This window comes from Centruroides sculpturatus, unplaced genomic scaffold (assembly GCF_000671375.1).
Source record: "Centruroides sculpturatus isolate CEXI.00-Female unplaced genomic scaffold, Cexi_2.0 scaffold578, whole genome shotgun sequence".
Classification (NCBI taxonomy): Eukaryota; Metazoa; Arthropoda; class Arachnida; order Scorpiones; family Buthidae; genus Centruroides; species Centruroides sculpturatus.
The window spans coordinates 465,307-483,790 of NW_019384924.1; the positions used below are offsets into that span (position 1 = coordinate 465,307).

At 29.7% G+C, this 18,484-nt stretch overlaps 1 long non-coding RNA gene across 1 annotated transcript; it reads right to left on the reverse strand.

The window, feature by feature from the left end:
* Window positions 1-14,953: 14,953 nt before the first annotated feature.
* On the reverse strand, window positions 14,954-18,008 carry LOC111631902. Its single transcript, XR_002757774.1, has 3 exons — window positions 17,011-18,008; window positions 15,712-15,885; window positions 14,954-15,291 (listed from the first exon to the last, which is right to left on the reverse strand). It is a non-coding gene; the product is annotated as an uncharacterized LOC111631902 (long non-coding RNA).
* Window positions 18,009-18,484: the final 476 nt, after the last annotated feature.

The following is an 18,484-nucleotide window of genomic DNA, read 5'->3' on the forward strand; positions in this document are numbered from 1 at the left end:
TATTAATATGAATAATGTATCCTAACAAAAACAACAATTTTGTTTCTTTATAGACAATACTCAACTGCTAATTGATTGGGGGAATTTTTCATTTTCATCATTAGAAGAGAATAATATTCGTCATTTAAGAAATTATATTGACTGGGATATCATCAGTCGACGAAACGATTTATCTCTCACATTCATTTCCGAATTTGCTGATAAGTTAAATTGGGAAATCCTATGGAAAAACTATATATTCGCTACTTCATTTATTGAAAAACATATTAAATATGCAAAATGGGATTTAATTTGCGAGTATCAGGTGTTAGACGAATCATTCTTAACCAACTTTTCACAATATCTTGATTGGAATAAAGTCGCAGAATTTCAAATTCTTTCAGATAATTTTATTAGGCGATACATACATAAGTTTGATATTAAAAAAATTTTAAAATACCAACGATTAAAAACTATGACTTTACGCGTATTAAAAGATTATCTAAACTGGAATTATGTTTCTCGTTACCAAATACTTGACCAGCAATTTATTGATGACTTCCAAATGAACTTTCGTGGTGTTACATTTTAAAATATCAGAAAATAGACCGGGAATATATTGTAAACAATCACCAGAATTTATTACTCCACTTACTAGCAGAAATGTGCCATGTTTTAAATAAAGTGAATGAGAAAACTGGAAAAGCTTAAATAAAATAAACTAATGTAATCTATTAATGTAAAAATAAAAAAAATTCAAAAATAATTTTGTTTTGGTGTTATATTATTTCATACAATTGTTGTGTTTTAATTTTCTCGGATATTAAAACATTTAGTAATTAATACAGAAACTTTGTCTTATTGCTACAAGATATTTCATGAAAACTAAAAAAATGAAATGAATTAAAAAGTTTTCTAAATATTAAAATTATTTATAATCTTAATTTATCCGAGAGATTTTTTATCTGAAATTATTGCAAATTGATTTTATAATAATTAGAAAGAATATATTAAACTTTCCTTATTGTTAAAATAAAATTAATTTAATTAAGATTTGTGATCGAAAAATTAATTTTGTGATCTGAAATAATTCCATTCGACAAATTCTTATTTGCAATCTTAATTTAATTTTAAAAATTTTATGTAGTTTTAAATTTATGATTAGTGCCACTACTACTAGCATGCTCAAACCACTACTACTAGCATGATATTTTAATTACTAAAAATACATGGCAAGAGCTTTCATTCATCATTATACTTTACCTCTTCAATTAATTTCGTTATATAACAACGAAACCGTTTAAAAACTTATTAGTACAACAAACAATTTGCTAACTAAGAATAATCGATGATCGATAAATTATTATTAAGAATAATAACTTACTCCTAATAGATTAGAGTTAATAAGCGAAATAATATTTCTAATATTATTAATTGGTCAATAGTTTTCTAATTATTCGTTAATTTTTTCTAGGTCATTTATTAGGAAAAGAAATTATTATAATTCATACATCAAACATTCATAAATTGCTTGTTCGGCCAATGAGTTATTAACTATTTCGTTATTATATAAAAAATTAACTGACCAAGTAATTCATAATACTGAATGAATTGCATTACACATATATGAACAATATCATTATTTTTTTTTTGTTTCTTCCTTACTATCAGCACTAAAAGGCCTTTAATTATATGTATAGTGGATTCCAGGCCCACAAAAAGGTCTGCCAAATGGTCAGAATAGGAACCTGACATATCCCAGACAGACTAATTGAATGAGATTTCAATAAACTTTGTTAAAATATTTGTATTCATTTTTTCCAGTTTTTATTTTTGTAGTTAAAAAAGGGTTGCATTTTTTTCACTATAGAATTATTTATTTTTTCTATTTGTTAACTAATTTATTTATTTCTTGCTAATATTTTTATTATTTGGATAGCAATATTCTTATTAATAATGTCTTAAAACGATCGCATTTTGAACCAACTTGAAATATTGGAAAGGAACTGCTAGATACACTCATCCTATTCAATATGTTTCCACTAGAGCCTATATTGCAAAATATAAAAACAAAAAAATTATATTTCGATAGTTATTCTAGTATCAATAACGTTCGGGTTCAGCACGACACATGTCGAGAGGGTACTTAAAAACGCGCCAGTATTTGAACTAGACTTCCCCCCATCGTGAGTGGTGTGTTTTGCTTCAACTTGTTGGAGAATATAGCCAAAGGGGCTGACATCTCCAGATAAACCCAAGAAAACAAAAAAGCGTTTTGCTTGTTTTGTGTGGTGTTTTTCTGAGAACTGCGTATCGGGATGTGTGTCGTGCTAAATCGGAACTTTTTTGATACTAGATTAACTACTGAAATATAATTTATTTATTTATTTTTCTTGTTTTTATATTTTTCAATATATTTATTTTGTTTGTGAAATATAAAGAAATAATTTTAAACGATAAAATAGCGACGATTATTATTTTTAAAAAATTTTTGTTAGGCTTAACATTGACGAAAGTTCAACGCAAAGCGATACGAGAAAAATTTCAACATGCGATATGTTAATATATTTTTTATACATGATCAATTATCCGAAAAATCAGTTATCTGAACAACCCCAGTTCCGAATTGTTTCGGATAATCGTTGCTCTACTGTAGACCTATTATTATTTTTAATATTTGATGCCTATAAAGCGAGTATTTCATTTTGAGTTTTATCTTCTAAATAGGAGAACAATTATAGTCACGATCATTAGCTATGTGTCGCGTGTTGCGATATAAAAGGATCAAACTTTTTTATCATATCAATGCATTTTAAAAATTTGTCATTGTTGCCATGGTAAAGTTTTTCACTTTTACTACGAAGAGATAGATTTTGTTTGCCTAAAAACTGTACTATAAAAATAATTTTTTACTAGAATTTTATAGTACAGTTTTATAGTAGGCGGTCTTCCATTAAATTTATAGAAATCAATAAACAAATCAACTAATTAAAAGCATTAAATTTTTCTGAAATTTACAAACACGTACACATCTGTATTCAGTCATAGTACATAAAATTTCAATTAAAATTTTTCTCTTTTCCTAAATTGATTTGTGTTTACTTTATCATTATTATCATTCCTACACCAAGACCATTAGTTATATAAACAATGGAACTACCGTTGCATTTAACTTATTTACAATTTCTAAACCAGTAGGAGAAAATACATGACAATATTCTGTTCAACAACAGAAAATATTCTTCTTTTCATGTTAAAATTATTCGTATAAATGCAATATGTTTGAACTATTTGACGAACTACAATTAGTGCTATCCAATTATATGCAAATTTTTGGACTATATTCATACCTAAATCAAGGCTGCCATCTGTACACAAAAATATTTACGAAATCGTATAGTTTCACGATTCTTATGCTGTTTATTTACATAACAATTGAATATTTCCTAGTTGTACTTAATTTACAATATTTCGATTTATATCTTATGTCTAAATTCGTAAAATTTTGGAAAGAAGAATCCGCTCTCATAGCTTCGATATACTGTTCTTCTACTTCATTTGTTGTTATTCTTCTATATAATTTCTTATATAAAAATACGATTCATCAAATTTCTTCACTTATAAGTATTGCCAAGGATATACAGTTATTAAGAAAATTAGAAGTTAAAATAAATCGTATTATAGCTCGTCTTATATCGTTTTGGATTCCTGTAGCATTTACATTTATTCTATCATTCGCTACAATTGCCGCCATAATACATGTAAACTGGAAATTTCATATTTTTATTCAGTTTGGCGCGAACTTAATACACACGTTATTTGTTACGACAATCGATTCTCTTCTTATCATTTGCGGAATTGGAACAGTATTTTCGGTTATCTTTGCGTTGGCGATTCTCTTGATAGTGATACATTTCGCATCAAAAATGTCTGTTGAAGATCTTATCGAAAATATAAATGAAAACAAAGATATTTCATTTTCAGCAATTTTTCATTCGTATCTTAAATTATGTCAACTTGTCAACAAATTAAATGAAATACTATCGAATCTCATTTCTTTTGGAATTCTTATATTTTTTAGTCTTACAGTTTTCGTATTATATGAATTAATTTTTGAAGTTTCTTCAGAAGAATCGTTTATCTTTTGTATTGTGGTAATTTCTGTAGTGTTCAACTTTCTTTGTTTGGCATTGAAAGTGTTTGCTTTAATTTTTCAACAGGTAAGCGCATTGAAATGTTTGAATTTTATAAACTTATTAGATTGTTCTGAATAAATGTTATTATTTATAGGGGCAAACGTATCGAAAGTTGTTTTTGCGGATGATGTGCATAGCTTCAAGTTCTAAAGATTATATTTTGGTACATACATTTTTGAATTTTATAAATTGTAGTTTATATATATATACTTTTTATGTTTTTGATATTATAGAATACATAAATTTATAATTCTATTACATTTGGCAATGAAGGTTACCGTTTGTTATTTTAACAATACTTTGCCTGTTCATATTTTTCCCCTCAATTTAAATTTTACAAGAGCGAACTTTGTCTTTCATCTTGTATCTTAAATATTTTTAATTACAAAAATATTCACGACACAAGATCATGCTTGATTAAGATGATTGAGATTGTTGGTAAATTATGTTAATTTTTTATTATTTTGATTTTGTTTCATAAAAATATCGCAATTAGAAATTCGAATAACGTACATTAAACCATTTTGAAATGATTTGTTTCTTGCCGAAATTTATAGAAATTAACATAATTTAAAATATTTGATGAAATTTTTTTCAAAGATAACTTTAAATGTGGGACAATTTTCAAATGAATTATCATGTAAAAAATTGAAATGTATAAATAGCTTATTTTAGTTATTCAAAATATATGGTCTGTTGGCCATATAAGTGATATGGTTAACGAGTCGATCCTGCAGGATGTGGATCGTATCTGGAGTGAAAATTTCAGAAATTTTTTTTGGAATGGTCTGTCTCAGATACATGTTTATATATTTTTTATTATACTTGTCGGTCTTGATTGATTTGGTTATATTTCGCTTTGGCTGTCAGAGTTGAGTCAGAGGTGAATCGGGAATGGATTAACCTATTGTATATTGCTTCTTATCAGGGCTGTGGAGTCGCGGAAAAATCTACCGACTCCGATCAGGGGCGTACTTGTTACCGAAAGAGACCCGAAATTCTGATGTCATCACGTGACCTCAAAATAAAAGATTCAATAAGTAAAGTTCTAATAAAGATAAAACGTAGAAACTTTTTATTCCAAAGCTAAACGCTCCTCTAATTATATATAAATATGTACTCGATAATTTTTCTTTTCCGGCTGTTATATATAACAGAGGGAAAGTGTAACGCTCGGTCAAAAACTGACCCTTTCCAAATTTTTCCATTTTTGGAATCAGGACACCTTGAAATTTCGAGATATGCAAAAGATTTGAGTTTTTTTTTTTTTTATAGGGGAGATCGGGGCAAGATCGGCATGTTAAGCTTTACTTAAATTTTGTGTAATAAATACTGCTGTAAACTGAAAAAAAAGCTTTGCATATTGTCTATTGGAATGTTACCTTACTATAGAACTGGTTAAAATCAGTTTGGAAATAAAAATAATTAAAATAATTACAACTTTACAAGAAGAGAGAAATTGACGAAGTTGCCCCGGGTATAGGGGCAAGATCGGCAACTTCTCTCTTTTTGTAAAGTTGTAATTATTTTAATTATTTTTATTAAAGTTGCCCCTGGTATAGGGGCAACAGTAATGGGGCAAGATAGGCACGTATATAAAATTATGTTATTAACAATGTATAAGTTGGAATTCACTATTAAAACAAAGAAATACAAATCCAACACCCATTTAATATTATTACAACGAAATGCAAGTTCAAAGACATATATACATGAATAACAAATGCAAACATGTTTTCATTTATCATCTGTTTGATTTTTATCCTTTGCTTCTAATGTGGCTTTATGTTGCCGATCTTACCCCGCTAGTCATGATTTCGAAACATTAAGTACAACCCTGAGAACAGAATGCCAAGCCACGATCTGGCCACGTGAATAAGTTGAAGTTACATCCTTCTAACAGGAAAAGTAACTTTCGTTATCATGGAATTATAACAAAACCTGCCAATTCAATATAAATGGAAAAAAAATATTATATGGAATTGAACGAAAATGAAAATTTGCTTGATAATTCAACTACGCTTGTTGGAGAACAATAAAAACACTACACTCAACAAGCCAACAATAAAACTCAACTGCCTAACCTATAACCAAAGTCTCCTTTTAATTTGTTTTTTAAAAAAAGCGCTTGACAAACTTGCCCCGCATGCCGAGGTTGACCCGATCTCCCCTATATATGGATGTTAGACTGTGTGTGGGGAATGATTTCGTTCACTCTGTTTGAAGCCTAATAATTTCTGTGGTCAGAGTGGTTGGAATCGGAGTCAGATGGTTTAACACAGGAATTAGTTATTAAGCGTCAAAGTGGTTGAACTAAATCGTGTCCCCATATACATTCTAACATCTTAGACGAGAACATCTTAACGGGTTTTACTGAACTATTATATAATGACAAAAAAGCTTACTTTGAGGCTAGGGACGAATATTATTATTACTTTTATTAATATTGAACGCTAATAGGTAAAATATTCATTAAGAGATATGTCACATGACCACTTTTATGTCTTTACCCTGTCGACCTTTAATTAAGAACCAGAATTTAATAGTATTAATGCCCCTTTATACGCAAGCCACATTGCCACAATATTGTTTAATATCTCAGAACAGGAAAATAAAGAAGTTAAAAATCTATTTGTTTAGACAGAATCAATGTGAAATGAATATTGTATTAAATGAAATTAAATGTAAATCACAAAACTTGCCCAAAAAGGGGGATTTGTAGTATTGTTTTGTAACAAGTTTCGTGGAACTTGTCCCACCCTGTAATTAATCACCGAAAGTGAGTGTACCCTTGGTTAGGTGTCAGAGGGGTGACATAACTCATGACCTTTGTGTAAAGACATGTCCATCTGGTGACCACTTGCTCTGCTGCCTTCGAACTGATCATATGTGAAAATAAAGCTCTCTTTTTGTTACCGTTAACCTTAGATGTGTAAGTCATTTATAGTCTCCCAACAAAAACAGTCTTTTATATATATAAAAAAAACTATATTACATACAAATAAAAACCCAGCGAAGCGGGTCCTTGCAGCTAGTTTTAATATATTTATTTTTAACTTTTTTTTAAAATTATTCTTACTTTTTTACTTTTATAACGGGTTATCAAGTTTTCCACACGTATTATTTAATTTCTCGTCTACTATCAAATTATAATTTTCAATTTTTATGAATATTATATATTTTTAGTTTTATCAGCTTAAATTTTAAAATAATAATAAATAAAAATTAACTTGTTTTTAATACTTTAGCTTAAACTTTTATTATAACATTTTTAAAAATTTTAAAGCATTTTCATTTGTTTTTGACTAGTCTTAAATAATTAAGCAAAATAAACTTAAAGAAGAACAAAATTTACTATTGACTTATTGGGAATCAAATATCAACCACATGGTATCTCCTCGTTCTTGGTCGATTTTTAATATTCGGCCGCCATGACGAAATGCCATTTTATTACTTCTATTAATATACAAAATTTCGTTCAAATCAGTCCTGTTGTTACTCCACAAAATATGTTTCAGCGATTTGTCAATTTGAGTCGCTGTTAATCACGTAAGCTCGTTCACATCGCTTCAATTAGTAATTTGAAACTGATTTGCACCGTAAATAAAAACAATTTTAGAACATTTAACTTTGGCTCATCAATTAGGAATAAATTATTATACGAGGACGAGTCAAAACAGCGAGAATGAATTTAATTACTAAACATATTAGGCAGAGTTCAGGTTGATAAGCCTTTTCCGAATCAGTCCACATCGAGTTGTATGCACCTGGCCCAACATGTCTACCAGTCATGGAAGATATGCTTAGAACTGTCTTTTGACATCTTCAAAACAGCTGGTTAAAGTGTCGAAACACTGGCACTGCAGCTTCGATTTCAGATGAGGGAACAATCACACATAGCAAACGGGCATTCAGCCTGGACCCTGTCTAATATATTTCGTCATTAATAATTCATTATTACTGGTCTTTTTGACTCGCCCTCGTAATACGTACAGTACATCAGATCGATTATTCTTATGCTAGCTAATTGCTTGTGCTGCTAGAGGTTTATATAGTTTCGCCATATATAACGAACTTTAATAGGTAAAGCCTATTAATAAATGAAATATTTCTTATTTTGTATAATTAAAATATCATGATAATTAGTTATTTCTTTCATTGAAATTGATTTGATATTTATCAATCATTATATGTAATATTAAAATATCAGAAGTAAACCGAGTCAAATTTTTAAATCAGATATACAAATTGTCAATATGGAATGGGAAATATACAAATTTTGGACAGTACAGTTTTTGTTGAATGTCTTAAAACTTAAATTATTTTAGAAAATTTTCTATAACATTGTAAATACTTATAAATGTTTTCATATTTTATAACAATGTCGGAAAATTTTTGTAATTGCTTTAATATTTTCTGTACTATTTATTAGTATTGAACTTTGTTGTTAACGAAACACCTTTTATTTAAGTGGTCGTTTGTTCGTTTCATCTGTATCTATATCTATATCTATATATTATATTATATTTATATNGTAACTGTTAATTAATAAATTGAACATTTCACATGATTCAAGTAATTTGTTTATCGTAATAATGTTTAAAGTTAAAGATATAATCATGTATATGTAACGATCACCACTTGACATACATAAAAATTTGTGAAGTGCAGTAACATTAATAATAATTGGATTGGATTGATAAGATAATGTGACTTAACTCACGGTCGACTTGTCAAAGTGATCCGTAATTTATACTTTGCTTGTATTCTCTTTTTTAAAATCTCAATATATAGCCGATCAAAACATTTCAATTTTATAGGAATTATCACATGTACAGATGCTGTAATTACTAGCCATCAACAACTTTATGCATTTCGTGAATTAAAATATTTTTCTCTTCAATGGTTTTTCTACTGTACAAAGCTAAACAAAGCACGAATACTTTCGATACACTAGTAAGTACATAATAAGTACAATAAATTTGCAATGTACAATTATATCCACTAAAACTCATTAAATACAGTAATACCCTGAACTTACGCGATAGGTGGGACAGAGCGATAACCGCGTAAGTCGAATTCGCGTAAGTCGGGGTATAATTTCGCAATTTGTGTAAAATCCAAATCGGATGTACCGTGTTTCCCCGAAAATAAGACATCCGCAGAAAATAAGACCTAGCACAGATTTTGCTGAATTGCGAAATATAAGACCTCCCCCTGAAAGTAAGACCTAGCGAAGTTTTTTTTTAGTCGTAACGGTCATCGACAGATGGTTGAAAATGGCCGTTGGCTTTTTGAAAGTACAGCCACTGATTGGTCAGCAGACAATTACGCCACACGGCATGATTTGCATAAGACTATGGCTTGGGAATCACAGATTTGCATAATGTTATCGCTGGTGATCGCTAATTGGTCGGCTGGGAATCACGCCACATCACATTTGCATAGTGCTACGGTTCAGTAAGCACTAATTGGTCATCAAGCTCGATGTGGACACTATAAAAAGGTTAAGTTGAATGTGTCGCAAGGTGTTCTCTCGAACCTGTTTAGCGTATTGTTCAACAATAAATGTGATTTCGTCTTCATGGAAATATAAGACATCCCCCTGAAAATAAGACCTAGTGCATTTTTTAGAGCAAAAATTAATATAAGACACTGTCTTATTTTCGGGGAAACACGGTATGTAAGCGAATAAATATTCTCGTTAATCTTATCTCGTCTTTTGATTCGTTCACGTTTACAAGAAATCACCACATAGAGTCTCTCAACTCTGTAGATATAACAAACAGAAATAACACAAAATGAATTGTAGCTATGTGCCGATTCCGCGTGACACGTCCGAACATGCAAGCTAAACAATAATGTGGGGGGAGTGAGTAATCAAGTGTTCTGTGGCGCTCAATCAAAAGACGAATCGATGAGATTTGAAAATCGCGTAACTTCGAGTTCGCGTAAGTCGGCATAGCGTAAGTCGAGGTATTAGTACGCGGTAGAAGGCGGTACGCGGTACGAGGTATTAGTACGCGGCAACACCCATAACGCGGTAGATACGTTCCACTTTATACGAATTTCACGTTGTAGGAATTCTTAAATATATGAGCCAATCACAGCCCGGCACGTGTGCAGTTTACGGACTATGGCTGTTTGAAAGTTTTTCTTTTATAAAATTAATCGAATCTAGACTAATTTCACTCAACATTTCCAAAACACATAAATTTTTGAGAATAAACTATGCTATAAACAAAAAATTGTAGAATTACTTACCGAGTGTGCACCATTCGATGACGCCATTGCTTAAGCTTCTTTTCGTCGCGGAGCAGTGCACCAAACGGCAAGCGCGTTTTCTGATAAGTTATTTTTCTGTGAAAAATTCGTTGAACTTTGGAGACATCATTAATAGAAATAATTTTTATGGCCGTTGAATAAGAAATGTTTTTTTTCACAAGAAATGTATAAAATTACAGTACTGTATTAGACTTATAGTTTCTAATTTATATACTATACAGACGATAGTAAACTCAACTTACCCGCCTAAACTCTCCACAGCGTGTAAGTAGTTCGGCTGCTCGTCTACTATTGGTCCAGATTCGACCAATCCTGTCGCGACACGAGTCGGCGATGACGTTTTACCGTATTTTACGAGTCTCCTTAAGCGAATACGAATACGCAATTACGAGTCTCCTTTATACGAATACGGTCGCAATTTTTTCGTCGCGATATACGAATCCGCATTATATGAACCCGCTTTATATGGGGTGTCGGGATAAAATCGTCTGACATACGACTTCTCGCGCCTTTCCGTATTTTCAAACGAACGACGGTTGTTACCATGGTAACGTCGATCAGACAACTTTGGATACTCGACCACGGATTGGCTGCAAAATATCGTACGACCAGCGGACGTCCGATAGCGCTACTAAGCGCTGATTGGTGGAATTCCATTTGCCTCAATCCATATAAAAGGATTGAGTTTAGGCGGGAAGTTTAGTTCGCCTAGGACACATCAAGTGAACTCACGTTCGTCTAGCTTCGCCTAAGCTTGCCTAGAAGATTATTTCGTCNGTCCGATAGCGCTACTAAGCGCTGATTGGTGGAATTCCATTTGCCTCAATCCATATAAAAGGATTGAGTTTAGGCGGGAAGTTTAGTTCGCCTAGGACACATCAAGTGAACTCACGTTCGTCTAGCTTCGCCTAAGCTTGCCTAGAAGATTATTTCGTCCCGCTGTGCGGTAACTAACGTTTGAAGGAGTTCGTCGCAAGATGTCCTTTTCGATGAATCTGTTGTCTTGGTTTAAAAGTATTTGAACTTTGTTACACCTGAAGTATTGTAATTTGTTTGTTTGTGAACTTTTGTAACTGTATGTACGTTTTACTCGTAATATAAACGTTTTTGTGGAAATTCAACAACGTCTCGTATCGTTTTGAATTTGACTGGGGAGTCGACTGTATTTACCTTCCAATTTTTCAATACTTCAACGATTTTGACTGGTTTCATAACTTAGCCGTTGATGTTGAGAAAACAAGATCCCAGAGTTTAGGCGATCATGATAGTGAGTCAAAAAGTTTTTTGTTAGCTGTTGATAATGGCAAACATCGTCTCAATTAATTCGATGAACATACTTTAGTAAAAAAATCAGAGAAGTAATGTCTGCTTTTCTAAATTTTATTCCAATTTAATTTGTTGGAAATCGTTAATAAATTCATTACTAAGAGTTTTTTCAGAAATAATATCCCAATCAACATTATCTTGAATTCGTCTTATTACGTTTTCTGAAAAAGAAAATTCTTTAGAACTAGAGAATTCTTTCCAATCAAAATTTGAATCTACTTCGCAAGTTAGCATGCCTACGTTTCTGAGATCCATGAAATCCATTACAATATGAAATGATCGACTTATTTTAACCTTCCTTCAATATTAATATGAAAAATGATTAGTTTTATTGACTGTCTTGCTTTATATAATTTTTTTTATGATAAAACCGCTTGTTTTGTTTTCACTGATAAGTTCGTTTTAGGTCAATGAACTTAAAATACTATTTACAATTAATAATTTTTATTATTAAATAAAACAAGACACGAAATTTTCGAAAAAATGCATTTTATTAGTTTTTACATTCGTATCCAAAATACATTTTCAGAATATTATTTTCGGGTCTACATCTTTGATTATTTTTTTCAGAATCAACCAAACATTCGTCAAAATAGTTGAATGTTTTGCTAGATTCTGATAAAATTTGTACGATTCGATGATTGTAAGATTATTTTGTTGTAAGCAGCCATTGGAAATCTTTTTCATTCTCGTGAATAACCTGGGTTCAAATTCTACAGAATATAGTATTTTGATGGTGGGTGGAAAGTTTTGTGATTTACCCTATTTTTTTGCCAATTCGATACAACGGAATTTTTTTAAAGAGGAGGCGTAATTTTTCACTGAGTGGAAAAACACCCGTCCAAGTGTAAGCAGGTAGTATATCTGCATAACTCTTCCATTGTTTCTAATAACATAATTTTGGAATTTGCGAAATAGTTTTATTGTGTTTTCACACATGCACATTTGTGTTTTTGTTTCATTACTACACAATGATTTTGGTTTTAAGCATTATTTGTACATCATGTCACGTAAACTATTAACCACTATCGCTATTATAAGCTGTTTAGAAATATTTTCGGTAATAGTTCTTATAGTTTTATTAAGTAGATTGGGTTTTAAGGAAAGCGATATAAAAAATACTAATTGTGAATATTCTTTATATTTAGATACTTTTATTTACATAAATGTACAAATGCTGGAAGAGATGTATATGATATTCGAAAATTCACGACCGAAGGATTACCTCATAAATATATCGGTGTGCAATTATTAAAGAAGGAATTTAACTTACTCTGTACGAAATGCGTTTAAAACATCCGTCAAGTTGTATAGTCATTGGCTCGACTCAATCTGGGAAGACTTCTTTCGTTCGGAAAATGCTGCGTAAAAATATCTATAAAAAAACCGTTAAAAAGAGTTATGTGGTATTACTCAATGTTTCAACCATGGTCCGTGAAAGAGAAAAATATTCATTTTAATTGTGATATTCTCAAAAATATCGAAAATTTGGATTTAATAATTATAGACGATTTAATTAATGCATTCTTTAACCGAAAAAATTGCTGAATTATTTATCGTTAAATCTCATCATAAAAATATGTGTTATATTGATAATGCAAAATTTACTTTCTCGTAATAAAGTAATGAGAGATATAAGTTTAAATACTCGTTATTTGATAATATTTATTTATTTGATAACTCGGACTGCGCGTGACGATGGAGTCCAAAACCCGAGTTATCTCGGAAAAGGGCCTTAACGGTCCTCAAGAAAGGGCCTGGACATTATTATTTGAAAAATGTATGTATCAGCACATATACATTGTTAGCTATTACCTAGGCAAATGTAATGAATTATTTTTGCTGCAAAAATTTTTTATGACGATTTATTAATTACATAATTAATTGCACTATTGTTTTATGGTAGTTTTTTTTTTAATTGATTAAATTGTTCTAAACTTCTATTTGACCGTTTTGACTTCTGTAAAATTTTTTAAAACAACATTGAATGTTTTCTATGACATCAGCAGGTATTTTTTGCTTTTTATTGAGTATAATTTTTCCCCATACCTTTTTTTCGATTCCCCCGTATTTTAATAATATAAAAATCGAAAATTTTGTGTTATATTTCAATAAATGCAGTTAGTTAGCTCTCCTGCTTTAAACCAGTATTACCATAATTAAGTATTACCATATTTACCATAAACCAGTATTATATGAGGCATACATGAGAACTGTCCAGGAAAGCTGACACCAGGGGTCGTATTCTGGTCACTTATCTCTCGTCTCTTCTTTCACCGACGAATGACGTCAAAGCGAGAGACGAAATTCGTCTCTCATACACAGTGGCGATTATGATCGTTCGTAACGATCTCGTCTTTGTTGTTGACGTCACGATTCTATTCGGCTGATTATACATGTTCAGGTTATCTGCGCGCGCAACACGGTATAGAATTTTAACCAATGAAATTGTAAAATTTTCGAAAGTGCGGAGTATGTAATCATAGATCACGTGACAAGGAAAGCACGTGTTCAAATAATGCATGTAATTTTTCGACGAAGTAATTATTATTTTTAAATGTTTTATAACGTTTTTAGATTGTAATGTCAATTTGTCTCTTTTAACAAATTAAAATTTTAATAACCTAAGTTAGAAAAGCGTGAGTTCTTAGATATTTTTCGAAATATTGCGATCTAATTTCTTCTTAACTATCTAAGTAAGATTAACATCATATTCGACAGTTCAGTAATTGATGTAGAATAATTTTAAAAAAAATGGAATTAGTGACGTTTCCGAGTAGGCGCTGGAAAATATCGAATTTTTTAATTTTCAATTTTCAATTTTTTAATATCGAATTATTCATTTTTTTCCATTTCTTTACTTATTTACTTATTTCTCATTGATATCCTTATCATTTTAATGACAGTGTTCTTAATAATCTTCTGAATTGGGTTTGAAAACAATTGTATTTTGAACCCTCTTTAAACCTGGGAAATAGATTGTTAGCACCACTTAACCTTTCCAATATATTTGTGCTGGAAAATATAAATGCAATAAATTACAATTTGTTCTTAGTTTCCTCGTAACTGAAATCAGAAATTTTTATCTTACGTAAAGAATTATTTTCACATAAATTTTACCTAAAAGCAAACAATATTTTGCTATTTATTTGAGAAATTGCTTTTTATAAAAGAAGCAATTCTCAAATTGAATTATAAAGATTTAAAATAAGTAAATAAAAGTTAGTATAAATGAACCAATGTTTTTTAATTTGATAATGAAACAAATATCACATCTTTCAACTTATTTTCAGTGATAATTACTGTTTCTTCTATCCTTGGAAATTCCGTAATCAGCACTAACACGTTTTATATTACTGTATTCCTACATCAAACGCTTCATTTCTTCCGACATCTCTTCAGTAATCGGCATCTAACTGCAAGCTGCAATCTAAGTCTTCGATCCAGGAACCGGATACATCATTATAGAAGTCTGCTTTTCTTCTATCTTCTAATTCAAATGTTGCTATTTGGCAAGGAAAAAGTGTTAATGTAAACGAACATTTGGATAACAATTTCAAAATCTTCACACATTTAAATATTCCGTTTCTAAATCCCAATACGAATTATTGTATCAGTAAAACTTGATAAACCTAACTTAAATAACCACCGTTAATTAATAAAAATAAATTCAATTAAATTATTTCTAAATCTAAGCAATTGTATTAATTAGGATTTTTAAAATTTTAAAAGTTTTAAGCATTTTTCTTTACTTCTAAATAATTTTTCATGAATTTTTAATAGACGACGATGGTTTATGCAGTAAAGAAAAGTATCTTTCAGGATTTTAAATTCCTACTTTAAATTATCTTCTAATATTTTACTTATGCAAGGCAACTAAATATAATTATTTTAAATTATGTTAATATAATCAATATGCAATTACCATTTATTTAGGTTATAAAGTTATTAAATTAAATCGTTTTAACTTTTTCTTTGATATCAGGTAAAATTTTCCAGAAAAACATTTATTTTTCTTCATTTTGTAGTAACAAATTTAACTCTTTTTCTTTACGGATTAAAATAACTATAGAAGGAAGAAGCAAACCACGAAAGATGTCTGTCCGAATATAATTGAAATTTAACATTAATATTAATAAAATAAAAGTACGACTCTTACAAAAAAAATTTTGTTTCAGTCATTTCTTTCGTTGTTCGCACCATCAGCAGTTCGTAAAATCACAAACTCACGGAGACGACCTTCCTTTTTAGGCTACTGCCTCCGTAGTTAAAATGTAAAAAATGATAAAAGCGTCATCTGGTGTTCTTGCCACAATCACAAAATACATTTCAAGTAAAAAATAATAAGTTTTGCATGGCCAACGACTATTTTATATTAATAAAATAAAAGTACGACTCTTACAAAAAAANTTTTTTTTTGTAAGAGTCGTACTTTTATTTTATTAATATAAAATAATCGTTGGCCATGTAAAACTTATTATTTTTTACTTGAAAGTTATTATTTTTTACTTTAACATTAATGTTTATAAATTGTTAGAATTCAAATACGATATTCCAAACGTATTATAGAAGTGGAGTTTTATTTTTGTTTTAGCAAATACAGAAAACTAAATAATTAAAGTACACTGAATAAAATTTCCAATAAAAATCTAACCTTTCTGTCATTCAGTGCAATTAAATTAAATTACTAAATACAAATGTAAAAACTGTAGAACCTATATATTTCTTTCTAAATTTTAACTAGTTAAATGTGGAAAATAGGAATTGGACACCTTCCTATTTAACCAATACAAAGACGCAAATTAAGCTGTTTTATTATAACTTAACCCTCAAAACAGAATTGTCAAGTACTTAACACTACATGTATATTGTGTTTAACTTCTTGTACAGAACTCTAGGAGTGTGAAGTATAATGATAAATTTTGCACGTTGTATAGATGAAATGTAAAAACATTTCATCTGAAATGAAATGTTTTTACATTTAAATGGCAAAATTGCTATTTTGCCATTTAAATGTAAAAATTTTAATTCACATTTTAAGACTTCTATTTTAACCACAGTTTCTATGCTATGTTTGTGTTATCAACGGTGTTGTTTACGGCGACGATGCACGATGAGTAAATGAACGGATCGACAAAAACTTAGATAATTGAAAATGAACCTGATTATCACCTGCTAATTATAACCGATATTAAACGATAAAGAAATGTAGAAATTAGACTACTTATCTCGATTCTTCTTTCTTGTGTCGTGAGGAAGAAATGTCATGAAAATTTGATCTTGAAGGAACACAAACAGGAAATGAAATCCTTGTGAAATATCTGAAATGAAACGTTTACAAGACAAAAGATGATGATTTTACATGAGTGCATATTATCAGAATTTAGTGCTTTAAAGATTTATGTGACAAAATGTGATCCTTGGGGAATAAATAAAAGTGTAACAGATTAAAAAAAGTATTTTTATTAAAAATTGCTATTTTGCCATTTAAATGTAAAAATTGATTCAGATCAAATTATAAATCAAGTAATAATGCTAATGTTGGTGATAATATTATTTTTACAGTTTTATTTGACTTCAATACTTCATAGTAAACCTAGCTATTTAGGACCATCTTATATTACATATATTTGACACAATCCCTGTTCGTAAATCGACTATAGATTAAGATATAGTTTCTTTATAGTTTCTTCTTTCTTCTAAAATATTTAGCTTCTTTATATACAGGGATGTTTCTCTCATTTCATTTACTTTATGTATCTCCTATTGTTATTCAAACATAAAATATCGCTTATAGATTCCGGAATTTCTACGTGCCAAATTATATCTTTCATAAACTTTCTAAGGAGAATTAAGTGTATTTCCTGAATTTACTTCTGTTTATTATTACAAAATTATCATACGATTATTTTAATAATTTGAGGATAAGTACCTAATTTTAACGATAAGAAGTTTATATCTAACCAAACTCTATTAATAAATCAACCTATTTAATTTACTAAGACGATATTTTGTATAAAATTCTTAAATCTAAATATTGAAGATGTTTTGAGTCGAGGCACTATTCAATTTATTCAACTTTAAGCACATAAAACTAGAATTGCTTACTTGCAAAAAACGTATAGAATCAAAATTCTTTCGTAAACTTTTTAAATGAAGAAAAGAATAGTAGAAAATTCCAGAGATTCTCACCATTTTGTTGATCAACAATATAAAAAAAGAAATTGTTAACTCGGAAGCTATTGTTAATTAATTAAGTATGACGTCACGAGAAATGCGTCGGTTTTTACGTCGAAATTTCTGTTAAACAGTTTAAATTATTACTATAAACGTCCAATATTTGTGTACAGTTTTTAAATTTCAGCATAATTCAGAAATGAATAAAAATTGGACGTGAAATGCGAGGGATTAGGTCTATCTATCAACAACATACTATCTTATAGTAAAAAGACTTAAGACATGACGAAGTTCTGAGAGAAGGTCATAACCTTTCCCCAGAATTTCATATTTGAAAGATTCGTATGTTATAATTAATTTTATCAAGTTATTTAAATTCACATTTTAAAACTTCTATTTTAACCAGAGTTTCTATGCTATGTTTGTGTTTTCAACGGTGTTGTTTACGGCGACGATACACGATGAGTAAATGAACGGATCGACAAAAACTTACATAATTGTTCAATTATGAAAGTTTATTT